The sequence below is a fragment of the Anoplopoma fimbria genome, chromosome 10, assembly GCF_027596085.1.
Source record: "Anoplopoma fimbria isolate UVic2021 breed Golden Eagle Sablefish chromosome 10, Afim_UVic_2022, whole genome shotgun sequence".
Lineage (NCBI taxonomy): Eukaryota > Metazoa > Chordata > Actinopteri > Perciformes > Anoplopomatidae > Anoplopoma > Anoplopoma fimbria.
Genome location: NC_072458.1, coordinates 5,669,196 through 5,696,891, shown reverse-complemented (window position 1 = coordinate 5,696,891; position 27,696 = coordinate 5,669,196). Strand labels below are relative to the sequence as shown.

Below are 27,696 nucleotides of genomic sequence, written 5' to 3'. Positions count from 1 at the left end.
CGATGGCACCGATGACAAGCACTGAGAATAACTACATAGAAAATTCCAATCCACTTGCTGATGGTCTTGTTTACTTATGTAGGTCACAGAGAGGCATCAGGTTTGAATTAAGACTGTTTCATAACAAGTTAAAAGTTCCTCACAGTAACTGTAATTATAAGTCTGGCATACCTTTTTAAAAATAAAACAGAAGCTGTCATGAAGATAATTTCTTCTAATTTGACAGTTAAGGAAAAATACATTAAACATGACCTTAAGTGTGCAGTTCTGATATAAATGCAACAAAAACACCCCACTCTCTGTCTCTCACACGCACGCACGCACGCACGCACGCACGCACACAAACAGACTTTTGTCTCAATCCATCATGTCCAATCCAGAAATCAGGCTAAATTAGTCAGAAAGGGTTCGGTGTAAACCTCATTAAGTGAACGACTGATTGAATTGCAAAGCACAGTGGAGCAGCCAGCACCTTCAATGAACTGTGTGTGTTTGTGTGTATATGTGGCTTTGTGTTTTTTTTTATGCCAGTCGTGTGTGCTTTGAGGTTTTTTCTCCGTATTGTACCTACATTAAATTGCATTACATTCATTTAGAAGATGCTTTTCCCCCCGAGTGACTTACAATAAGTGCATTCAACCTGCAAACAAACAGCTGACAGCAGGTTCAGCGCTACAGTACAGGTGCATAAAAGACCAGAGCATACCTACAGTATTTGTGTATGTGTAACTCGGTCAAACAAAGCAGTCAAAGAGAAGTTTTTTTGCATGATGATAAATCTACCCGACGCTGTCGTCAAGAGAAACTTACAATGAGTAAACAGGTGAGAGTCTGACAGTAGTGTTCAAGTGACTGAATGAGTGGAACTACACTCCTGAAAAAGGATAAAAGTATTTTATAGGAATGTTCTGCTGTTGTATTCTGTCAAAGCGATTGAATGGGTTCACATTTTTTTTTTGTCATGTGTGCCCGTGTGCCCGTGGTGATTCAGATCAAAAGGCGACGGCGTTCAACATGTTCTCTGTGTGAGTGTTTCTCGGTACTTGACTGCTGATGCTGCCGTGATTAAATCCATGAATACTTTAGTCCACTCAACCATCACTTCATCTCTTTAAGTGCTTGCATTCTTCCCATTCTCTCTGACTGAGTGTAGTCAAAAACAAAAAAAAAAGATTCCACCCACAATCACCCCGGCCGAATCATTTGATTACCGTACAAAGCTCGTTCAAACAGTGCAGTCTTTTTTTAAAAATGGTTGTAGATTGTGGAACCATAAGTACGGGGTTCAAAGGCTAACAGCAGCACATTTTCCCCCGAAATGCCTCTGAAGGTTGCACATAAATACAGAGAAGAATGCCAAACTCTTGCTGGAAAAACGCTTACACGTACGCTTAAAGGTTACAGTAGGACTGGGAAAAGATGATAAAAGCGTGACGTTAAAAACATGTGACGTGAGTATTTTTGTGTTCACTTTATGGAATTTTACAGGAAGAGTTGTGGGAACATCTCAAAGCCTGTTGCTTTAATTTTCTCTTCCTCCTTACTTGGAAAACGACACGTCCTCTGGTACACAGTTAATCATTCATCATAATAATATTACAGACAAATCACAGGAACACACACACACACACACACACACACACACACATAGACATAGACGGAATACTTCGGGAGCTGACGTAGTGTCTGACAGCTGTTTGGTTGGCTGAGAGAGAAGAATGCAGCGAGTCTTTTTGTGTGGGTCGACTGAGTGACTGACCATCACTGTAATGTAAGGGAAATGCCTTCCTCAACCACAGACCCATTTTCCTAGACTCCAACATATCTGCCATACCGCAAGTGAGGAACCAGCTCCTCTCAGGGGTTCAAGGTGCTCAAAGCAGGGAGGAATGTTATCTTGGGTGCACACATGTCTGGAAAGACCAGTGTCCTTTACTTACCGCCAACCTTTATCTACCATCCCACACCCATTTGCTGTGTTAGTGGAAGTGTGTACGTGGCAGCTGTGGGAGGTTCAATGCCATGACAAAAATTCCTTTTGCTGACCTGAACCTTATCCAATTTTATGATATACTGTTGGAAGGAAAGGAAAGAAGAAAGGAAGATCACAAGCCAGGAAGCGAATACAAATCATTCAGCTAAGACAAACATAAAATAAAGGTCAGCATTTCCAGGTTTACACTACTTTCTCTCTTTTTCCCTCCACTCGCCAACTCTTTTCCAATCTGACACCTTTTATAGCCGGTCTGTGCTTAGAAACCCTCCGGTCTGAAGCTCCTTCCTGTGAGAATCAGAACCACGCAGTAACAAGTGATCCACAGCACACTGGTACACTTCATAATGTTTTACTGAGCGAGGTCATACCTCTCCCACTCTCTTAAATGAGAACATTGGCACGTTTTCATAGTGGGTGTATTAAGAGTGCATAGAATCAGGGGGTGTGTAGTTACGATGCAATTATATGGATAGATGTTGTCGTTGGTGCAGGAGCTGATCGTAGCTTGAATTAACCTGATTTAATGGCTGACATTCCAATCAAGAGAAGGAGAACAATGGTGCAGGAGCTTAAGAGCTGTCCTCGACTTATCATTCCTCTGCAAGAACCTGTCAAACTATCTTTTAGACTAGAAGCAGGCTTTTGTACAGCATGTTTTAGGACTATATGAAATGAAGACAGCACGCGAGCTGCATCTTGTCTTTATTTCAGCAGATGAGTCAATGATCCATCGCAGAGCAATTTGCTGATATTTAATAAGTGAAGCCTGTCACAATAGTAATTTAAAAAAAAAGAAACCTTGTGAGATTTTAAAATCTCAGAAAAGTAAAGTCTCACCACTTTGTGAGTCAGCTGTAAGTGGGATCAGGTTAATCATCGGGTTTATTTTTTAACAAAAAGTAGATGAGGACAATAACTAATTGGCCTAAACCCTAATGTCTGATTAGTTTGACTAATCAGCTCAAGGAGGCAGCTGTTGCTTCTGAGGTTTTCTCTTGTTCCACACATTCACATACACACCGTAACTATGTCAACACCAAACACCTTCTCTATCCGTGACAATGTCTCCCGTCATCTCTTAAAGTAGGAAGGGTAGAGCGTCCTGTCTGACCTTTACTTTGTGCAGCTATGAAACTTCACTTCACTTCATTCATAGAGTGCACGCACACACACACACACACACACACACACACATAGAGAAAGGACACGCATTCATTTGTCCCAAATAAAGACAATGGGGTGAGACAAATCCAAGGCTGCGTGTGTGTGTGTGTGTGTGTGTGTGTGTGTGTGTGTGTGTGTGTGTTGGTGTGTAAGCTTCTGCGTTAAGGGGGCATGCTGAGAGAATAGGAAGCATGCTTTCTGTGCCAACCCTATCCTTGGCAGTCAAACAAGGACACTCACACACAGACACACACAGATGCACACACACAAACACACACACACACACACACACACACTACTGAGCGTTTTTAATTGGCCACTGATTTGCCAGTTAGTGTTCTTGCCACTCTCTTCACCTCACTGTGCTGGCCCCCTGCCCTACAGCCTGGCAGAGACACAGCTGGACCCGGAGAAAGTGTGTGTGTGTGTGTGTGTGTGTGTGTGTGTGTGTGTGTTTCATCTTGAAGCAATTAGCATGAGTGAGTGTGTCTGTGCATGTGTGTAGGTATAGAAAGGTGTCACTTCAGACATATATACTTGTGTCTACAGCTGAAGGAGGACATCTTTTCATTCTTAAGTATCACTTCATTCAATTTATTTAAAATTCTTCATCTCTTCAGAAATGTTGAGGCCTCAAAGTTTTGCATTTTAGTAAACATCCTCTAAGTTGTGCACTGGTGTTGTGTGGGTGATACCAAGGGCACTTTTCCACCTGAAGTGGTTTTACACCAAGGCCAAAACATTTACCTACATCAGTAAGGGCAGTACTGTACATTATCTAAATGGCAAGAGAGAACGCACACATACAAGTTTTCAGCACACTGCATAGTCCTAGTCGTTTTTTAGTGTTTATGCCACATTACATACAAGGCTATCTTTTGTCCATCTAAATGAGACAGTGCTCAATGGCTTGTAAAGTCTGACTGTGTGTAACCACGTAAGTGTGCTGTGGAAAAAAAGAAGAAGAAATGAATCTTACAAAATACACTCAGATAACCTTTCAGAGTTAAATTATAGTTTAAAATACTTGCAAAGCACTGTCTATGTGTGTGTGTGTGTGTGTGTGTGTGTGTGTGTGTGTGTGTGTGTGTGTGTGTGTGTGTGTGTGTGTGTGTGTGTGTGAGATTTATGTAGCCCATATCCTGAGCAGATTGCATCCTCCCCAGCTATATTTTTGCAAGGCAATGACAATCAACACTCATTCCTCAACACACTGACACACACACACACTCACACACACACACACACACACACACACACACACACACACACACACACACACACACACACACACACACACACACACACACACACACACACACAGTACCGACACACAGACACCAATGAGCATCCCAAGGTCAAAACAAAGAGGATGAGATAAGAGTGCGGTGTGTGTGTGTGTGTGTGTGTGTGTGTGTGTGTGTGTGTGTGTGTGGGGGTCTGTGTGTGTATGCATGTGTGCATGATGACATCATTACTAGAGCAGAGCACTCTATAGCTGATTGATGGAGGGAGGTCTTGTTATGGTCCACGGCTGTGAGCACATTGCCCGGCAACCAGACAATTGGACCTTGCCGCTCTCTGCATTGTGTGTGTGTGTGTGTGTGTGTGTGTGTGTGTGTGTGTGTGTGTGTGTGTGTGTGTGTGTGTGTGTAAGTGATCTCAGCCCTGCAGTTCACAGGGCGTACATGTCAGCCTGTCTCACACAGTACACAGATACTTGTCTCATGCACACACATGTGCAAACATCTGCTTCACAGATAATCAAAAATAAAAGCAGATATCTTTACACATACACGTGTGCGCGCGCACACACACACACACACACACACACACACACACACACACACACACACACACACACACACACACACACACACACACACACACACACAAACACAAACACAAACACCAGTAGCTAGACAGTCTGGTTCTCATCTTGACAACGAAGTAGCAGACATTGCTGTGTGATTAGTTGCTGACTAGTCTTATACATTTGACATTCAAACTGTGATTATATACAGATCGTCATACGATGTGTGTTTTGTATGAAATAAAGATTCGGAGGGATTCATTCATCATTCATCTTGAGGCATTTCTGTCTGCTACTGTCCCTGTTTTTCCACTAGTCTCTCTCTCTCTCTCTCTCTCTCTCTCCATTTCTCACATTTTGCTTTATTTGTACGGATGGTTATCAGCCATTACTTTTTAAAATAATATGTGACATTGAAAGATGCACATTGTTAATACTTAATACATAAGCCATAACAGTACAAGGTCAAAGAAAGATATTCATGCATATATGCAGCACATAAGAAGTTACATGCAGTGTGTGTACTGATATACATACAATGAATGCAAATACATTAATGTAATGCAAACTGTGCACTGGATTTACAGTACAGTAATGTAAAAGCTGTTTTCCCTCTAAACTAATGGCAGGTGATAATGTAATCTGCAGATATGTGTCTGTATTTTCACCAAGCAGGGCTCAGCTTAAATCAGGAAACAGTTTAGTTGATGTAGTTTTTTGGGGGGTATTTTGGGGCTGTGGGTGGTAAAAAAAAAAAAAAAAGGGGTGATGTTTGTTGGAGTGGATCATTCTCTGGGTTCTGTTGTTCCATATAAAACCTTATAATTGGTTACCTTCCTAGTTCTTGTCTGTAGATTAAGTCTGGGGCTTATATGAGGTCTCTGAGGGTGTTTCTAAATAGTACAGCAACTCTGACTGACTGGTAAGGAGATAGCCTATTCAACCTCTCACACGTGCCCTCTCAGTTTACCAATCTCACACATGCACACCGTCACGCTTCAGATGACCACTCAGTGAGAGGCAAACGGAGGAGACACAATACCAACATCAAGCCGTCTCTGATGTCTCCTGAGCAGCTGAAAACTTACCAGGCTCTTCAGCAGACTTCAAACACAATGAGAGGTCTGAAAGGCTTACAGGAGCTAACAATGACTAAACGGCTGCTAAGACGGCTAAAACACAGGTACTTTTTTTTATAAAAAACCAATGTGTCAGTGACAGTTCCTATTGTATCCAGACTGCAAATAGCCGTTCTTTCATCATTTCTATATGCCTATAGTCAGGAGGAAACATGCATTAGAAGAGAATGGATTTTGAGCCCAGAATATAATGCGACCAAGACTTAGAAAGCACTCACCACAGCTGGAAGTCCTCTCACACAGCAGCTCTGTTAACAAAACTGTAAACTCACACTCATTTTGGTATCTTTCCAAACCGATTGCGACAGAACTTCTGTCTTACTTGAGTCTATGAAGAACAGGAAAAGAAAGAAAGGTGCTTTGATGATAACAAATTATTTGATGGTTAGTATTACGTGGCTGAAATAAAAAAAACTGTGATTCTCACTGCTGAGGATATGTCTCAGGTAGTCACTGTATAGCTCAATTAATTAAGATATTTCACTGCCAAGGTAAGGGGTTTTATTTCCACTGAGATCACATATTACAAAATGAAAAATCTTGTGATGTAAAATCGCCTGTTGGTTGTGGCCTAACTTATTAATGAGGCAGCAGGGCAGCCTCACTGTTAAACTCTCATAAGGGAAGGTCACACGTTAATGTAAGTGTCATATGTCCTCTCATGGTGAGTCACTTTTTTTTCTTTCTTCTCCTTTTACATAAGTGGGTCAGCTGAAAATGTAAATCCGGGTTGTTGGTTGCGTGGTGGGTCACATTTTATCAATGAGTACTTAATAATGTGGATGGTAGCCTGGCTCGCTTTCTGTCTGCACGCGAAGTGAGAATATCAAAAGTAGTTAAACCCAGACTCAAACAAACTGCACCACTGCAGAATGAAAACAGAGTGTCTTTTGAACCAAAGATAGAAAAAAAAAAAAAAAAAAAAAAAAAAAGAGAGCCAGAAATGAATAAAAAAATTGCAGTGGCAGATGAGAGTGGGGTGATAAGAGAGAGAATGAATAAAAGAAAGAGAAAGAGACAAAACACAAAAAGAAGAAACAAAGAAACAGAGTTGATGCCGAGTTTGATAAAAGAAAAAGAAACTCATATGAATCTCTCTCTCTCTCTCTCTCTCTCTCACACACACACTCTAAGATCTTCAAAGGCTAATGCAGAACTCCTGAGACGCTGCTACCAACACTGGTGGGACACACACCACACACACACACACACACACACACACACACACACACACACACACACACACACACACACACACACACACACACACACACACACACACACACACAAGTACACCCTGCTGGGAGACAAGCTCTGTGCTACCCTCCTCTGAACCAAAGTAATGATACACCAGAAACTCAGACAGACAGATGAAGGGAGAGAAGGAGGCTGAGTATGACGGTGAAAAAAAAACAGAAAGGGGAAGAAGTTATTCAAACTGTATTAAGACGTGCTTTGAGAAAAGCTGCAAGCCTAATACTAGCCGTATGAATACACCATGTGCATTTAGAAAAAATCAAAGCAGATAAAACCCACAAAACTCAAACTATAAAGTGATCCAACCAAATGACCATATCCTTAAGATAATATAAATGATGTATATAAAGGATCACAACCGCCGACTCATGCCAATGTCATCTTTACTCATATTATTTCTATGGTTATATTCTACCATAAAATATTACAGAAGAAGATAATACAATAAACAAACCTGCCCTTTCCAGCGAACTGACAAAGATTGCTTTTTCTACGCGCCTCTGCCCTGTGAGAAAATGTACAACCTAACCGAAACGTCACTGTATTTCCTCTCGCTGCTTAGACGACGAGTCGGCAGCGTGAAAATGTGCACTGTACATGGCTTCATCACCAATCTTCACGGCTGATAAAGTCGGACTCATTATTTGCAGTTGTTACTGGGGCTGCTTGGTCTGGGGAAATAATATTCTTACACGCCTTGTTAACTTCGGTTTCTCTTCAGTTCTTTCTCCCGCCCTCATTTTCTCTTTGTCTCAGTCTTACTCTTCACAAACCTCTCGTCTCCCTCGCTGCCTTTTCATTGCTCTCAAACACAGTCACTTTCTCTTTTACTATGGCTGTAGGCTGTGTATATATTGCCTTTCCTCGTTTGACCTTCCCGCTTCACACTCTTCTTCACCCCCCCCAACCATCCACTACAAACACTGTGGCCCTCCCAGTCGGTTTACTCATGTGTGGCCTATTGCGCACTGAATGTCAAATGAGCACTCTAAAGGATGTTTTACACGCAGCTCAATTCCACACTCAATTGGTTAACTGACAGAGCGCTTGTTTTTGATGAAAACAAGCACGTTGATGCAATTCATCCTCTAAGTTACTGCACACATGGAATAACCGAAGGAAGCAAGGATGTTTCTTAAATCAAGTAATAAGGTACTTTTTCAGTCAGGACAGAGAACGAGAAAGAAGCAGAGATGAATTAAGAAAGAAAGGATGGTACAGTTGTGGTTTAGTGGCAGATATTGAATATAAGTTTTATAACTATGTTTTAATCAGATTATAATCACCCAAAACTAAGAATCATTATGTTTTCCTAAGCTTAGAAAAAGTTATTTTATTTTCTGCCATCTTACACCGCCATGTTTCTACAGCAGCCCAGAACAAACACTGGCTCTAGCAAGAGCCTTCCGCATTTTATGTTACCTGAAGGTAGGGATGCGTTCCGAAACCCGGTATTAAACAGGCCCCAGTGCTAAATAATTATTGATCATATTATTGATAAGCCCTGATTATTAGTACTTTTACATTTTTTGACAAACATCTGATGGCTGTGTTATTCATTCATTATAAACTTCTCTCATTTTATTGACATTTTACATTTGTTTTCAGTGAGATATGATTGACTTTATTTAGTGACTTTGCTGTTGTAAACACAACTGTTGCTGCTCTATAAACAATATTTAACAGAATTATAAATCACTTCTAATTCTGTTCTGAATTCATTTGTTTTTAAAATCTTATATATCTTTTTTAAAGCAATTATTTAGTCAACAGAGTATTGATAAGAGTAGCTCCTAGTTGTACCATAATCCTAAAGATACCTATACCTGTAGGCCACCGTAGTTCTCTGACACACTTTGAAAGGGAGGGGTGAGCAGAGGGGTTTTTAGTTGGTTGCAACCTGCCAAAAAAACAGTAGATGCCACTAAAACGTACACACTTCACTCAAAATCTACCACACAGAGGCACATTAATGGACGACATATTCCTTTAAGAGTGTGGGTTCTTTTGAGCAGTCACACGCTGAGCCACGTCTATTTATAGGCCCTCTGTTTGTGAGAGCTCTGCTACATTTACATGAGCATTGCTCTTACACACACACACACACACACACACACACACACACACACACACACACACACACACACACACACACACACACACACACACACACACACACACACACACACACAGGCAATCCCACTGGTTGAGAGTGAGCGTGCTTTTCCTGCTGTGTGTGGTTTGACATCACTCTGACAGTAAATGCTTGTTGCTACTCCACATTACAGAGCAGTTTGGTCACATTATTTAAAGGTGTGCAGCAAAACTTTTTGACATCTCCTCTCAAAACGAACAGGAACATTACAAAGTATATTATACCTGGCTGAAACCATATCCTGCATTCCATTTGAACTTGGAATTTACAAGTCCGAAAGTGGAACCGCACCAACAGCGACCTCAGAATCCAAGATGGTCGCTCCGCCATCAACAGAATAAAACCTGTTCTAATATGCTGTTTAATAGCACTTCTGTTCTATTTATATCTCATTAAATCAATCATACATACATACATTACTGTCAGACTTCTAGCTGTGGACATGTTGCTACAGTGTTTGTATGAGCAAAATATCAGCGGCATGCGTTGTAATCTACTGGTATTGCTAACATTAGCTTACCTGACCGGACAAAAACCCCAATTAAGTCTTCCAACTTGTTGTACTGGAACACAACTTGGGTGTGATGTCATTTCCAGCCCTGACCTTCAATTTCCAAGTCAAATGGAATGCAGCATTCAGGCATGTCGATGACACATCAATCACAAGCTAAAGCATACCCTGCTTTATGGTCTATTTAACTCATTTACTGAATGAAGAAATACCACAACTGATATTTTGTACCATTATACTACAACATCTTGATAAGTTACATATCTTAATGGTACATTCCACACAGACGTGCACAGAGCGGTCAACCCAGATCTCTTATGTCGGTTTGTTAGTATGTGAAGTTACAAAAGGTCTTTTGATGTGACACAGTGGGGAAAAAAAGCTCAGGTGTAAATCAAAAAATCAATGTCGGCTCAGTTCAATTTAGCGGCTTCAAACTCAGGGTAATGGTACTGTGATTGTTGGCTCACTCTCACACTGTGACATTATTAATGTTATTTCTAAAGACATGTGCTTCTCTTACTGTGACAAATCAAACTGCTGTGAAAAGAACATAATTAGGTGCGTGTTCATGAATACATCACAACTATTGGATCCCGCATTCACTGTGTGTGACTTACTTTTAAAAAAAAAGGGTTTCAGTGAAGATACTCTTACGATGTTAATCCCTTCCGACCTGCGCCTTTGTGTTGAAGGTCTGATGAGTCCTGTGAAAGAATGAATATGGGTTTATGAGTGTGTGTGTTTGTGAGAGAGAGAGAGAGAGAGAGAGAGGATGACATCATTACTATGACTGGGCGTTGGCTGATGGAAGGTCGTTATGGCTTGCTGCCATGAGCTCTTAGTAGGTGTGTGTGTGTGCACATTCTGTCCTCTTCGTCGGGATACTGGTGATATTTTATTGAGATCATAAACATAATTCCCACCCATACAGTCCATCTCTTTCTCTGCATGGACGTCAACATGACATTAGGGCCCTGTAAAATGATGTATTTTTATATCCCTCTTTCCATTTCCTTTTCTGTCATTCTCTTCCTCCAGCCATCCCTGTTTACTTCCATCCTCTTCCACTTGGACCTTACGTATTTTTATCCCTCAGTCAATTTGTCCTCTTTTTTTGCTCCATCTACTCTAAATATCATACTGCATACTAAAATAATAAATCAGAGATGATATTAACTGTTTTAATCATCACAGGCAGGATTATTAAATGCAGTAATTGATGACTTTTACCAATAATAAAACCTAATTTATAGAGAAAATCACCACAAATGTTCGCGATTCACATCAGTCAGAGAGAGAGAGCATCACCTAATTTCTTCTTTTACTTCCATTTCTATCTCCCTCTCCACATAAATATCTCCCTATCTCCCTCTCCATTCGCTCTCTTTCCGTGCCGTGCTCGTCCTTCTTCCCACTTTCTTTCCCCCCTCCCTACCTCCATCTGTCTCTCCCCACTCTCGATGTCCTTCAACACCCCCCCCCCCCAAATCTGCACAGCACACCATCCACAACCCCCAACTTCTTTCACTGTCTCTTGTTCGGAAGGAAGGTGGGTGAGGTAATAATCACTTATAGACATAAATTCGCACACACACACACACACACACACACACACACACACACACACACACACACACACACTCAACAGTGTGATCATAAAGCTGACACTGCTGTCATTCAGACTTAAAGTGCTGGGGAGGAACACACCCGGAGATAAAGAAAAGGTTCAATGTGAGGGCTACCAATCAGTGTGTGTGTGTGTGTGTGTGTGTGTGTGTGTGTGTGTGTGTGTGTGTGTGTGTGTGTGTGTGTGTGTGTGTGTGTGTGTGTGTGTGTGTGTGTGTGTGTGTGTGTGTGGGGCTTAAGGCTACAGCACAGTTGGGAGCCACAACAACAATATTGCAGTAAAAGCAATGAAGAGAAAACTCAGTGTTTGACTGGAGGGAATTACCTATACGCTTCATTCACTCTCAGTGCAACAACCTCAGTGTGTGTGTGTGTGTGTGTGTGTGTGTGTGTGTGTGTGTGTGTGTGTGTGTGTGTGTGTGTGTGTGTGTGTGTGTGTGTGTGTGTGTGTGTGCGTGTGTGTGTGCGTGTGTGCATGCTTGTATACGTGTGTGTTTAGGGGATTCCGCACCGCTCACTGTCTCATTACATCATCACATGGTCCTCTGGGCTCGCTCACACACAAAGAGATGCACACTGTACACCCACAAGCTGGACACAAACACACACACACACACACACACACACACACAAACCGATTACATGTGTAAACTGGAGCTGCGTGTGTTTGTGTGTCAGTGTGGATAAATGTAGTGAAGTCACATGATTGCAGGGGCATAGTGGATGACTCTCAAAGAGCTTTTATAATGTATTTTCAATATGACTCTGTTTAGCGTGTAAAGAGAGGGAGAAGCCCAAAGGGTGAGAGAGAACAAGGGAGGAGAAAGAGAGAGAGAAGGTGAAACGGAGGAGGGAGAGAAAGATGGAAATCTAAAGGAAAAAGTAAGCTTGAGGAAGAGAGAGGGACAGAGAGAGAGCCAGTGAGATAAAGAGAGGATGAAGGTGGCATAATTACTATACATTCATGTACGCCATCATATAAAACACACACACAGACACACCTGCTCAATGTTACAAAGGTTACGTTCTTCAACACCTACTACTGAATAGATACAGACAGTAAAACTCTAAGTTAAGCCAAACAGTGACGAACATGTAGTGGCAAAGTATGGAGTTATATCAACCCGAGATGAGGATGGCTAAGGAAAGAAAAAAGAATAAAAATGCATAGTGACTCAAAGAAACAGGAGACACAGACAGAGAGACAGACAGAAAGTAAACAGAGTAAAGTTGAGATAAAACAGGAAAGCCGGTGTTCAAAGTCGAGTCAAGCGCAGACAGAAAAACAGGTAAAAATAAAATAGAAAGTGAGTGCCGGAAACTCAGCTCAACCCGTGTTTCTTCCAGATTTTTGTGTGTGGCTGCCAGATGAACTGACCAAAACCTCACAAACACTATTTAATACTGAAGGCCTGCTTCACTGCAGCTGTGCTTTCATGAGAGTGACACTATTCAAATGTTTCTCTTTTGCAATACAGGCAGAATGCTTGCTGATAAAAGGACAGTTAGAGTTGAACTATATTTGTGTTACTAATCTATTTAACTGTAACTGCAAACTAGCGTTACACTTAAAGCTTTCTTAGTGAGTGAATATGCGACTGGCTGGCTGGCTGGCTGGTTGGCTGGCTGGCTGACTGACTGCACAGCTGTTTGAATGGCTGAAGGCCTGGTTAACTGAACATCTGTCGAACTCTCTGCACAGCTGTATGACTGGCAAACAGACAAATTGATTATCCATCTCACTGGCTGGCTGGCTGGTTACTGAACAGCTGTTTTGCTGACTGATCAAGCTGTTTGACTGGCTGACTGGAAGTTTGCCGACTGAATACCTGAATGACTTAAAACCAGGGGGACTACTCTAGCTCCTGGTGACTAACAGGCTGATTGTCTAATCAAGTGGAAACTAAAATATGGCCCTAATAAGTGACAAAAAAAGTCCACCATGTTTCTTCTTGTGTGTGTATGGTGTATGTGTGAACAGCCTGAATGACTGAATGTGTGTATGTTTGTGTGTTGCTTCTCCATGCACAGGGAGGGGCCCTGTTGCTCTCTGCTGTTATACAATACATATTGTATAACAACTGGCAGTGTGTGGGCGGCTCCCGCCATCTGGAGAGATGCATCCCCTGCCGCGCCTGGCACTACACACTGCATGTGTGTGTGTGTGTGCATGCGCTTTTCTGTGCGTATGTGTGCGTATGTATGTGTGTGTGTGTGTGTCTACCCTGCAGCTACAAATAGATACAGCGTCATCTACAGTAGTTAGGTTCCTGGGTTCATGTATATGACGAGGTAAAGGAAGGTAGTTGAGTGCATCCTGAATACTGTGCATAAAAATGCATTGCATCTATAATTGTATACACATACAGGGATTCTTAATCATACCTATGTTGCAAGGTCCTCTGGGGGACAGCTGACACAAAGCTTAGCAGGAGCAAAAAACGTCACTCCTAGAGATGGATTCAACCACAAAAACAACATCTTGGAAATCTTCATCCACAAGAAAAACAAAGTCACACTGAGAGAAGGACATACAGCTTGCACACACACACTCACACACATATACTTACACACATACAGAGTTAATAAGGTACTGAGAGAATCCACTCTATCAACTCCAAGTCGGTGCTCAACAGCCAACTGTTGCTATGGAGAGGAAAAGCATGGCTTTCCAGCCTATTTTAAGGTAGCCAGAGTTACTTATTATTTTCACTGCATACATCAGATTCAGACAAACTGTGATAGCGAGCACCGCCACTACACTGTACATCAACTGTGAGGTGAATTTAATTAACAGACTTCATTAGTCGCCCTCCCTGCAGCTATTGATCTGTAACTAATCAGTGTACAAAAAATGAGTGAAGAGATATGACTGCAAAAATGTCCAAATTATACCAAATTATGTAATAAATTAGGATCACAAGAAGGCGACAATCATCTTATATTTGAATGGACAATTTTAATGCATTCATGTTATATACAGAAGCACTGTTACACCTTATATTTTGATGTAGGCTAGGGAGCACTGTGTCCTATTTTGCCTTGTTTAATATTCATTAAAAAATATTCTTGAGAAAGAAATATCAAAGCTTTTAGTGATAAGTAATAAAACTGTTCCTCTCGGAGCATGGCTCGACAATGCACTATTGTTTTACTTTGTGTTCACGTATATTTTCATGAGGCACATAGGTGGGCAGCCTTGAATGTGAAAAAGTACGTCGACATGTGTGTGCATGTTCCTGTATTTTCATGTTTCAAGGTGAACGTGTAAGAGCCACACGGTGAGCGAGGTGCTACATTGTCTCTTTTTCTTAGCAGATGACTTCACACCTCAGGAGGAAGTCACTGAAGCTCACATCCTGCCTGCTGTTATCGTGAATCCCAGTTTTTTTCTATCGCAGCCATCACCTAACTCACTGCTGTTAATTATTTCCTGATTGCGAAACTTTATTTTTTACATTCTTTCGTCGTTCCTTTGGTTTATTTAAATATATGCTTGATATATTCTTCTTCTATGTAGAGTTAACACTGAAATAATGACGTTTTATCTTATCGTTCGGTTTCAGATATCTACAAACACTTCATACAAGGGTTAAAAACAAAAAACAGGGCATTTTGATACAAGTAGAAATAATTGGAATAAGTTTTTGCTGTATCAAAAGCCATAACAAAGATCAAAACACATAGGTTGATGACATTACATTACATTACATTACAGTCATTTAGCAGACGCTTTTATCCAAAGCGACTTACAGGAAGTGTATTCAACATAGGTATTCAAGAGAACTACTAGTCACCAGAAGTCATAAGTGCATCTCCTTTCTTAAACAAGCATCTTAAAGCATAAGCCAGAGCAAAAGTATAGTGCAGAGGCAGATTACTACGAAAACAATAATTGCAACAGACTAATCCGAATATAGTAAGTGCTACAAACTACTACGAATAGGATAAGTGCAGTAAACAAATACAAATTCAATAAGTGCAACGAACTGATACGAATACAGTAAGTGCAGCAACTAATACGAGTGCAATAAGTGCTACGAGGCAAATCCTCGGTTCAGATGTTAGAGATGCTAATTTCATTCCTCCTCCTTGTCAGGTGAGAACCACCCATGGCGTGGAAAAGCGTGAAATATGTTGACTTAAATAATGAATAAAAATAACTGCTTTCGGTGTGAAGTTATGTGAATTTAAAGGGGGGGAATTCAACACCTCACTGCTTCTGTCATGCCCTCACGTCACATTTGTTTACACGCAGATGCACAGACACACACACACACACACACACACAAAAACTTTTATGCTATATTAGTGTCTTCAGCTGAGGCGAACAAGGCCTCTTTGTCACAGGCAGGCAAAGCTCAGAGCTCATAATTTGCAAGTGACCGTATTTACAAAAGTTTTGTTATTTGCAAGGCAGCTTTTTTGAAACCGGCCCCAGGATTACTTCATTCACAGAGTTAATGGCAGCTGTACACACGGTCAGTTAATGGCGATGGAAAACTAAACTCAGGGTAACACCCAGCCCCTGGTAGAGCACACAGGAAGACCACCACCGTTGTTACGTCATATTTCATCCTCACTACTTCCCCTTTCTCCCAAGCCCCAAACAGGAAATAGTTCCTACACGAGTCCCTGGGGCCTGTGTAACGAGGCCTGTACTGTACGTGTGTGTTTATAAGTGTGTGTTTGTGTGCAAGGCTTGCATGCCTTGCGATCTGTCTCTTATTTAAGGCTTCAGTGCAGAAACACACACAAAGACATACACACACAGGTCTGAAGAGGTTATGGGAAAGAGTCGTTGGCTGCAATTCTAGGAGGAAGGGAGGGAAAGAGTGAGAGAGGAAAACAAGAGAAAGCAGGGCATAGAAAGCAAACAGGCTGTTAAACATCCATACGTGTACATATGCTGAGAAACTTTCAGTTTTTTGTCACATAATCAGGCTCCCCTGTATTACATTGGACTAGAGAAGAATTTTACCCTAGCCAATGAAAAAAATGCAGGAAGAGGTCTCATAAATAACTGGACCAATGACAGCTCATATCAATATTGAAGAGCAGAGAGGACAGAGGAAGCAGTGTGAGAGAAGCGGAAGAGACATGGAGGAAGGGAGATGGAATGGGATAAGAATTACCAGCAATCCAAAGACACTCTCAAGATTCCCGTTAATGGTCCTCATGCTGGTTTCTGGGTGGTTTATTCTCATGACGCTGTACTTACATAGCCACAAAGGGAGATTTTTAGTGTTCTGACTGAGACTAACTATTATTTCCATTATTAATTTATCTGCAGATAAATCTTTAGATGAATTAATTAATTGTTTGGTCTATTAAGTTTTAGAAATTTTGAAAAATGGCCATCAAAATGTTCCCAAAGCAAAGTTAATGTTTTCCGAATCACTTATTTTGTGCTAAACAGTCAAAGATAGTGAGTTTACTTTCATATTAGATAAAGAAAAGCAGCAAATTTCAGAAGCTAAAACTTGTGGGGGGGGGGTTTAAAACTAGCTCCAAAAAGTAATCCCTACATCTTCAGAGCGCAGAATTTCATTTGTATGTCTCTCATCTCTGTCTTTCTCTTTAAAGCTACAACATCAGCTAAGTGACACAGCTGTTGCTATATGACATGCTCAACGTAGCACTCGTTCCCTGAGGGTATTGATGTACCATTCATCAACTTCTGTCACTACAACAGGATAGAGACCTGCCTTACTGCTAACACAGAGCCACCACGTACATCTGCCTTCCTTGAATATTCATTCAAAATGACTCCACATCATACAAACAGAAAGCACAACTGCTGGGCAGCTGCCATCCCCAAATGACCCTCTATCTGGGATGTTTATGCAGAGGTCTGTGTGACGGGCAGGGAGAGATAGTGATCCTACACTGGCTCCCTGTAAGAGCTCGCATCCAGTTTAAGACTCTGGTGCTAGCCTACAGGGCAGTGAAAGGAACAGCTCCTTCCTATCTCCAGGCCTTGGTCAAGCCCTACACCCCCGCCCGACCACTTCGCTCTGCTGCCTCGGGGCGATTGGTTGCCCCGTCGCTCAGAGGTCCCTGCGGCCGATCCACCCGGTCACAGCTTTTTTCTGTCCTGGCCCCTCAGTGGTGGAATGAACTCCCCACTGACGTCAGGACAGCAGAGTCGCTGCCCATCTTTAGGCGCAGGCTGAAAACTCACCTCTTCAAGAAGCACTACCCTGAGCCTTCCTCGTAGCACTTATTGCACTCGTATTAGTTGTTGCACTCACTGTATTCGTATCAGTTCGCTGCACTTATTGAATTCGTATTCGTTTACTGCACTTATCCTATTCGTAGTAGTTTGTAGCACTTACTATATTCGGATTAGTCTGTTGCAATTATTGTTTTCGTAGTAATCTGCCTCTGCACTATACTTTTGCTCTGGCTTATGCTTTAAGATGCTTGTTTAAGAAAGGAGATGCACTTATGACTTCTGGTGACTAGTAGTTCTCTTGAATACCTATGTTGAATACACTTCCTGTAAGTCGCTTTGGATAAAAGCGTCTGCTAAATGACTGTAATGTAATGTAATGAGTCCTGGGTGATAAACCACAGGGGTAAGGGAAGAATATGTGTAAAAGTACTTTTCCACTGGTTCCTACATGTCTGTGCCTGCTCATCAGTCATTACCAGTGGGCGGTAAATTGTGTGATCTGGCCTCTGTTGAGTCTGTTTGATGATCCGATGGTAGACTGTATGTGCAGTGTGTGTGTGTTTTACCGTCATCATTTAATCATGCCTTCAGTCTAACAAATGACCACCTCTCTTTTTCTCAGTCAGTCTGTACTTTGAGTCAAGACTAACTACTGTATTGCCATACGACTTAGTTGTTAGGAATAGGGAAGTGTGCAAATGACAGAACAACAAAAAAGTCACAGCAGGCGAGACAAATAAAGATTGGAATTAAAAACACATAACAGGTATTACATAACCCCCTCCACATGGACAGACTGACAGGTAGAGAAACACTATGTCACCGTAGGACGGCGCCATTTTGGACATAAACAATCTGTGTCAAACAAAGGCTGGTTTATAAATCCACACCTTAGAAAGGATATTTAAAGGTTTAATCAGAAATTTAGAACCTGCTTAAACTATGTTGTATAAGCCACAGTTATCTTAAAACATTTTGGGGATTCATAATGGCATATAGTGAATCCCTTCTATATTAATTATATCAATTATATTAATCCAGAAATTGTCTCTTCTGTCTACAAAGAATAATCTTTTTTTCCCCATTGCTGTAAATTGTTTTCCTTATTTACAGGAAGTGATTGAATAAAGAGCTATCACATCTGTGAATTGTGAAATGAGCTTGTCAACTGCTGTTTACAAGGTCTTGAATGAAACCCTTAATCCAAACATGCGAGAAGTGCTGCAAAAAGTTTACATTTTAATACCAGCAATTTCTATGAAGAATGGGCAACTAAATCTGCTGAAAAGATAATATATTCATGTGTTTTTTTATTTTTGTTTATTCTTATTCTTTGCTTGACTGGCAAGAGGGCAATTCATCTTAGTAGGAAACAGAAAAGAAAGTAATATAAAAGGTACCAACCGTTATAATAAGATTTGGTATGTTGAAGCTGCCTTTTTCTCTTTAAGAAATGATGATAGCATAAACTGCTGTGCATTGGGCAAATTGCCACTAAACTGATTCTAAATATAAAAGTCCTTTTCTACATCTCTGTGTGTCCTTCTGTATTTGCTCTAGGAGAGCAGGGTGGACCCTTGTGAAAAAAATGCTACTGAGGGAGTTGGGAGGACGCAACAGTAAATAATGACTGTCTCAATGCACAGGGGATTTTAGAGACAGTAATAGCAGGCTGTAATATGGGCCAAATATTTCCCCAAGGACAACACTGGATTAACCAACATCACTCAAATCACACAAATGTACACACACACACACACACACACACACACACACACACACACACACACACACACACACACACACACACACACACACACACACACACACACACACACACACACACACACACTGTACTACTGGTTCAGAAATCAATCAGGCCACTTATCTAACAAAATAGAAAAAAGAAGGAATGAAGGGGAGGATAAGAGTCTGTGAGAAAGAGAAAAATGAGATCTAAAGAGGGAGAGAAGAGAGAGAGAGAGAGAGAGGGAGAGGGAGCAGAGAAAGAGGACAGGCGTTTCAATAATTCACTAACTTCATTTAGAATAGAATCAGTGCCCGAACTGGACCTGTGTGTCCTCCACACGCGGCACGTCATCCTGCTCATGAACTCTATTCTATGTGTGCAAGAGCTTGCAAAATGATACTGAGAAATAACATGGTGTGATTATGTGTGCACCGGGGTTTGAGTGCAGCTCTAGTGACTAGCAGACATGGATTTATATTAAAGGAGTAATGTAGATTCATTAGCATGGCCGGAGCAGTGAGAGGGGAGAGGGCTGAGACACAGACTGCAGAACATCTTATTAAGTAGTAACTCTTATTCTTCATACAAGTTGACAAGGTCCAGTATGTTCAGCATCTTGAGTGGGACAAACAAAAAACTGAGCAGCCACAAACCTGCTTAAAAAATACCTAAAAATACTAAGACAGATGGATCCCAGTGTGTGTGTAGCTGGACTAAGTATGTCCCTTTATGTGTGTGTTTGTTGTCTGCAGGTTTGTTCATGCATTCTCATGGGGTGGGATGAGTTACATGCACTGTCCCATGCTAAACTCTTAGTGTGTATATATACTGTATTCATATGAAATATTCAGCCCATCATGCTGCAGGTCAAACAGACCAAATTCAAAGACGAGAGGGCGAGCAGCACTGAAGGCATACAGGAGGGGGAGGTGCGTGAGCGAGTACGTGCAGCTACGACACGTTTGTATTTGTAATGATTTACATGTGTCTCCTGTCGGTCACGGTGACTTGCAGCAGCAGGCGTCTCTGTTATGTAATCTTTGCTGTCAAACGTATTCACACACACACACACACACACGTAAACACAGCTCTGCACGCATACTGTGCATGCATACACACACACACACACACACACACACACACACACACACAGACACACCCCTTTCAGAGCTCAGAGGTTATTCTTGAGTCGTGGTGAGAAAACCCTGCGTGGTATCTCTGCACAATCAAGACAGGAGTGTTCCTCCCTCCCACAGCGCGTAAATCACTAACTGGTGCAATTAATGGTTCAAGTCTAAGGTCTGTAATGCTCTCATCATCATTCATACTAATGTTTTAATTATTTTAGAAGACTGCGTGATACAGACACAGATTCATTCGAGAGAAACCGTGGCGACCCACTTTTATATTCATGGCAGTCTCATTTAAACATGCTTTTGAATCACTTTCCTTTTATATTTTTGCATGTATTAATGAATGTGATATTATAGCAGAGTTAATCCTCCCTCGCAGTGTACGTTTATGCGACCTCCAACGGACCAGTCAGCACAGCCTACAGTCATGTACAGTGTCAGGCACACGCCATTGTGCCGCTCTGTGATGTGTGCAGCACGTTCCCTATCTAAAGCTATCACTGTACTGTATGAAGTCCCACCAGAGTGCAACACCACCGCACTGAATTATTGCTGAGAGGAGGTGTTTGGTACAAATGTATTCATGAAAGGTCTGAGGATTTCAGTCCAACAAAGACTTTGTATTTGAAGGAGAGATGATGAAAATATGTGAAGGACTGGAAAGTTTTGTTGGATGTAATTCAGTTACTGATGCTATGCAGAATTTCTTCCATGTTCTTTTAGGAGTTAGACACTGCACTCTGGTTTGGGCAGATACATAAAGGGTCTGGTCTAGAGCTGAAACGATAAGTAACTAATTACAACGATTAGTTGATTATCACAAAAGAAAATCGTTTTTGGTAACTGAAGAGACATTGTGAGTCCCTTTTTAAGAAAAAACATTTGTTGTTGGGAGTTGTTTCAACTGATCAAATGTGAGGATATGCTGCTTTTTTGGTTGTGCTTTTACTATTTTCTGACATTTTATTTTGAAAAACAATAATTGATCCTATGAAAAGAATATTCAGCAAAACAAAAAGAATGAAATTATAATTGGAAAAATCTTGGAGAAAGCAAAAGAGCTTGAGCACCAGAATAAAAAACTATTTTCTGTTAATAAGAAGCACTTCTACTGAAGGTCCTGCAGAGTTGGTAGTGGTTGATGGTTTTTTTTGTAGGAGAGTACAAACCTCTCAGGTGGCCATGTTGAATAATGTCTGCTGGCTATCCCCCTGGATGATTCCATTAAAGTCCTTCAACCTGAGCCCATGTGCTATTGTTATCCCATTGAGGAAGCCACAGGGCGCTGCATTAGCCCCAAGTTCAAACCGTTATCCCAAGTGAAGAAAAACTAGCCTGGCTCAATGGGCTATTAGCCCAGACCTCTCCACACATAAAGGATTGAGAACATAAGGAGCATAAGTGGAGAGAATATAGGGATACTTATAAGTGGCCATCCATCAGCACTGCTGTGCAGAATGTGCCAACAATTTTGTGATGGAGTAACGCTCAGTCTATACAGCGTTATACAGTACAAGAATAATGGTGTGATATTTTGAGACAGCCACCCAGAATCCCACAGCAAAACTTTTTTCTTACAGATAAGAGATAATTCAGCTCTAGTCTAAACCTGCTGCTACTGTAGATCTGGAAATAACCAAAGATTGATTTATAGTGTTAACATTACTTATTCAAAGAAATGCATTTCTGTGCACCACAGGCACACTATACATGTCTGATATGCCTGTGTGCGTAGAACTGTCAGATACCGTATGTACAGCATCACTACTGGCACAAATGCAGTTTTAATGGTCAATTTATTTGTCTTATTATCATCATTATTATAATCCAATGGCAACCACCACTCAGAGTCTGCTCAGCCATGCCAACCACCTAAGAAAAGGACATTGACATAAATAAGCAAAGCATAAGCATCGGCTTGCTAACGTCACAGTGCTGCTAAATGTTAAACAGAGGGGAGGAGAGGATATTTAAGGGAGACAAGGGGAGAGTCTGGTTAAGTCAACAAAAAGTGTTTAGAAAGAGCCATGCGGAGAAAAGCAGAAATGAGGAAAGACTAAAGGGAAAGTTGACAAAGAGGTAAAAAAAAAAAAGAGAAGAAGAATAGAGAGGCAACGAGGCACAGAGCCGGAGTAACACACAGAGATATGAAGAGGGAACAGAGAGAGTGGGTGGTCAGAAAGATGGTACTTTATCATGCCGCCTAGTTGTAAAAGCAATAAGCTTTCTATAGGTCTCAGCATAAGGACTTCATCTCCCCATTCATCTCACTGAAAGCTGAAGTTGCTGAACTGAGCTCAACTGCTCCTGGAGGAATGGGGTTTGTCTTCATGAACTCCTGACAATTTCAGAACGTCCAGGCATACGATCCATTCAAACATCTGAAGCTGCGTTCCACTTTTCTGTGTTGCTTTTACTTCATTTCATCATTTTACATGTGAAAATAAACAAAACTTTACTCAAGAAATGTGACCTTATGGGTAAACTGAATCTCTAGTTTTAGTTTTAAATTTTAAAGTCCAAAGTCAAACATTTCCGTGGCATTTTATATAATAAAAATTGTAGCTAATAGTTAAGGTGTGTCATGAGGATGGTATTCACAGACGTCACATGCACACCAGCCTTGAAAACTTAATCATAATCAAACAGCTAGTAAAAAGGAGACAGGAGGTTTGTAGTTCCATGATGCTACAGATGATATTTGTTGCCTTCTGCAGTGCCTTCTGCAGGTAATTATCTTCCTCTGATGTGATCACTTCTGCCAGTCGCCACCCACCGGTCCCCTTCAGATCTCCCCCTACTTTCTCTTCCAGGTTCTCTCGCTCTCTCCCTCTCTCTCTCTCTCTCTCTCTCTCTCAGCACTTAAACCGGAGGTGTGATTGCATTAAGCTGCAGAGACCGAGGGCATCCCCAGTGCCACACTAATGCACAGAATGTACAGAGTGGTGTTTGTGAAGGAGAGCAAGAGAAGGGTTGGAGTGTGTGTGTGTGTGTGTGGGGGGGGGGGGGGCATCCATTACTATAATCATTTTACCTCACTTTGAAAAAAGGTGGCTCTTAGAGCGGCTGCTGTGAAAGGAAGAAGACCGTGAGGACAGCGAGAGAGGGGAAGAGGAATGAGCGGAGGAAAAAGCCTCTCAAGGCTGTTAGTAAATCTAAAGCGCGACTTCATTTTTCAACCTTTATTGTTTTCTCTCACGAGCACCCAGAGCATCCACACAATAACCAAAGACATTTCAGCGGTGCATTAGTGTCCCCGTAGCGCGTTTGTAATATACTTGAGGTTTCCTGAGAGGTGCATTTTAGATTACGGCAATTAACAAGACCAGTCGAGGCTCGACAGCAATCAAAGCTTTTAACATTAGTCCCCTTTCAAGTTAAAAAGTGCAAACCCTAAATCAAAAGTGCAAATTTCACGACCTGCTTACAACCAAATGCTGGATTCCTAGCATGAATACAATAAAACCAAACCGAATGCCACACAAAAGCAATAAGTTGCCCCATGGAAAACAATGAGGGATATCTTTCAAAGCGGGGGCAGAGGACAGGGAATACCCTGAAGGAATAACATCTAATGCAATAAGATCGCTCTGGCCAATTAGTCGGCGCTAGCCTAGCCAGAGATGATGTCACTCATCATTACTCATTGCTTAATGCTATAAAGCGGGAGGGGAATCAAGAGCAAACAAAGAAAGAGCAACAGAAGTGGGTCGGAATGGGAGGACAGTGGATTAATCACGCTGAGAGCAGACAAGCACGCTTATGTGAATAATGGCACCCGCACAGAGCGGAATTACACACACACACGCACACACACACACACACACACACACACTTCTTAAGTTCCAAAAGTTCACAAAGATACAGTGCGCACCACAAAAATGCAGACACAAGCGTCATGCCCCATTCCCACACACAAACAAACACTCATTTTCACACACACACACACACACACACACACACACACACACACACACACACTGTTCCAGCACACGTATGGCTCATTAGTAATGACCTACAGGAACATGTTTTTCCATGCTGCCAGACAAATTCCAGTCGATACCCCACAGCTCCACATGACATTTCACATTTCCCTTACATCTGCATTTGGCAAACAACGGAAGGCGGTGTCTCAACCACACATACATAAATACATGCATACATACGCCCACACACTGTACAGTACACACACACACACACACACACACACACAGATGCAGACAGGCAGAGGAGGAGGTATATGCTGTATTAACACAACAAACATGCTGACAGGCATACACAGAATCACTCGCAGAGGGACACACAGCGCACACGGTGATGTTTATCAGGACGGAGTAATGGAACACAGTGGTGGAGCCGTGCAGACCAACACATGCTGATTAGCTCCTATGGAGGAAGCCATTAGACCCCCTGTATGATTATGAGGCTTGACTTTAGCATGCCTCCTCTGTAAACAGACGGCGGCTGTATGGAACATTAAGGAGCTGCTGCAGAAGTTAACTATAGAAGAGTTATCTAAATAGATTTTTATTTTGTGGCTCTCGGAACAGAAAGAGTATTAATTTCTCTCAAATTTAATGACATAACTGCTTTGTCAGGTGGTGGAGAAAGACAGAAGATACATTGTGTTGCTGTGCGGTCGAGCATTACAACCTTGCAAAAGGGTTTATGATACAATTTCTCAGGTTTTGGGTTTGGGTCACATATAAGGTCGCTTGATGAGTGATATCAATGTTAATTTGTTGGATAAATCTAATATAAACTAGAAAAATGCAACCCAGTAGAGTGCACTACTCTGCCAGGTGTGTCTCTCCCCTCCAAAACAAAGAAGATGTTGAATGTCACTCAACTGTCCCTCCCGGCTCCCTTACAGTCAAGATGGCAAAGAGATGGAAATCTCGAATCGCGCCTTATTTTGGCGGATCATAACACAACGGGAGATGGAATTCATCTGGAGATGCTCCACATTCTGCAGAAAATTTTGAACATTTTAAATCACCCCAACCATGAGAGGTCCTTGAGCCTACAGTCGTAAATGAGCACAGAAACTATCAGACTGATGAGTCCAGTGGTTTGCCAGATTAGCGGCGGACAGATATCCATATACACACGACCACACACACACACGGCCGAACACATGATCTTCCCACAGGCTAACGTGGAGATAATAAATAAAAGGGAAAATATTTTTGCTGCTTAAGTTATTTAAAAAAAAAAAAAAAAAGAAAAACATGACAAGAGAACAGCTGCTTGACAGAACTATTGATTTACTAAACAGAATGATCTTGGTTGAAACATTGAAATTACTTGTATGGTTTTCTTCTCTCTTCTAAGAGTTTCTAGTACACGCACAATAGTCGGTCTCAGGTTCACTCTTCCATTATGTCTTTTTATTCATTCCAACACCTTTCATTTTTCTGTCTCTTCTCCTCTGAGTGATTCTGAAGAAGAAAAAAAAAAAACCAGCAGTCTGGATGAACTCGGCGACACCGGGCACAAGTAATTAACTAATTGCTTAGTGTGCAGAGACAGCCACAGTATGTGCGTGTCGGAGAGCGTGTTTTGTGGAGAGGGGTGGCATGACGAGTAAAGACGGCGAGACAAAAGCGAGGCTGAGTGAGAGACTTTGCGGGGGGGCGGTGAGAGACCACAGAAGAAACAAGACAGAACCACGGCCGAGAGGGAAAAGAGAGATACAGAGAAAACGGGATGGATCAATTAAAAAAAACGGTGTCCCGATTTAATGAGTGACTTCTCCTTCTCTGTGGCCAGTACCACATTAGAAGAGTAAAAATAGAGAAAAAATAGAGAAATATACTTTCATTATAAGATGCAAGTTAGCTCTCTTCTGTTATCTTTTTATTCCATTACTCTCGTATTAGCTGTCACCTCTCATCCTTTCTTTCTTTTTTTTACCACCTTTACCATCGTCATACATCTTACTTTGCTGCTGCACCTCCCCCTTTCCCTCTCTCTCTCCCTCCCCCTCCTTCGTTCTGGGGCAGCTCCCGTAGCAAGTTGGCAGTCTCAGGTGTGTGTGTGGTGTGTGTGTGTGTGTGTGTGTGTGTGTGTGTGTGTGTGTGTGTGTGTGTGTGTGTGTGTGTGTGTGTGTGTGTGTGTGTGTGTGTGTGTGTGTGTGTGTGTGTGTGCCTCCCATTGCTCTCCAAACCCAATTCAATCCTACTACGAGAGCGGGGGCCCAGATCAAATAAAGCAGAGAGCAGCTTTTACAAGAAAACAGAGAAGGGGAAATCCATGCTCACACACACACACACACACAGAGAGAGAGAGAGGGAGGGAGAGAGAGAGAGAGAGAGAGGGAGACAGGTTGATTAACCCTCTGAAGGCACAGAATGTAACAGGTCCCTTACTACAGGAAACCTACTTGAAGTGTAAAGGACTTCCTGGACTGTCTGACATTTAAATGTTTTTAATGCTAACCTTTAGCGGGTTGCTGGATCCACATTAACTGGTGTACTGCTGGCTGAAGTCAAAGAACAGGAACAACTTTATATTGAGCGTTTGTTCCAAGGACTGTTACTCCCTGGCATTGTTGGACATCTGAAGGCTCTTGTGGAGCTTTATTATATTTATTATAGAGAGCATTGCTGGGTTAATTGGTAATTTGACATCTTTGAGATTACTGTGAGATGTTGCTGCAGGCTGCATTGAGTCTAAGGAAGAGAGTGGGTGGGAGTAATTTCAGTCTCAAATGAAAAAAGAAAAATTAATCTCTGCAACTTGATTGAATCAATATAAAGCTGTCAGATTTCCCCTGCAAGACATAAACAAGTTTACTTTTCCTCCTGTCATCTTAAATATCACAGCCGAGGGGATTATCTGAATTTAAAGTTACAGTTGACCAGTACTGTGAGAAACTTGATGTTCAGGTTAATGTGACGCTTCCCATCTAGTAACAGCAGACAGATAAGGCTGACTCGGTCCCTGATTTCTGTTAATCTTTTACAGTA

The 27,696-nt window shown here is 41.7% G+C and overlaps 1 long non-coding RNA gene across 1 annotated transcript in view; it reads right to left on the bottom strand.

The window, feature by feature from the left end:
• Window positions 1-10,659: 10,659 nt before the first annotated feature.
• Window positions 10,660-27,696, bottom strand: part of LOC129097284 (uncharacterized) — a 43,229-nt gene continuing 26,192 nt past the window's right edge. The window contains exon 3 of the long non-coding RNA XR_008531512.1: window positions 10,660-10,742. This is a non-coding gene — a long non-coding RNA (uncharacterized LOC129097284). The remainder of the gene's footprint in view (window positions 10,743-27,696) is intronic.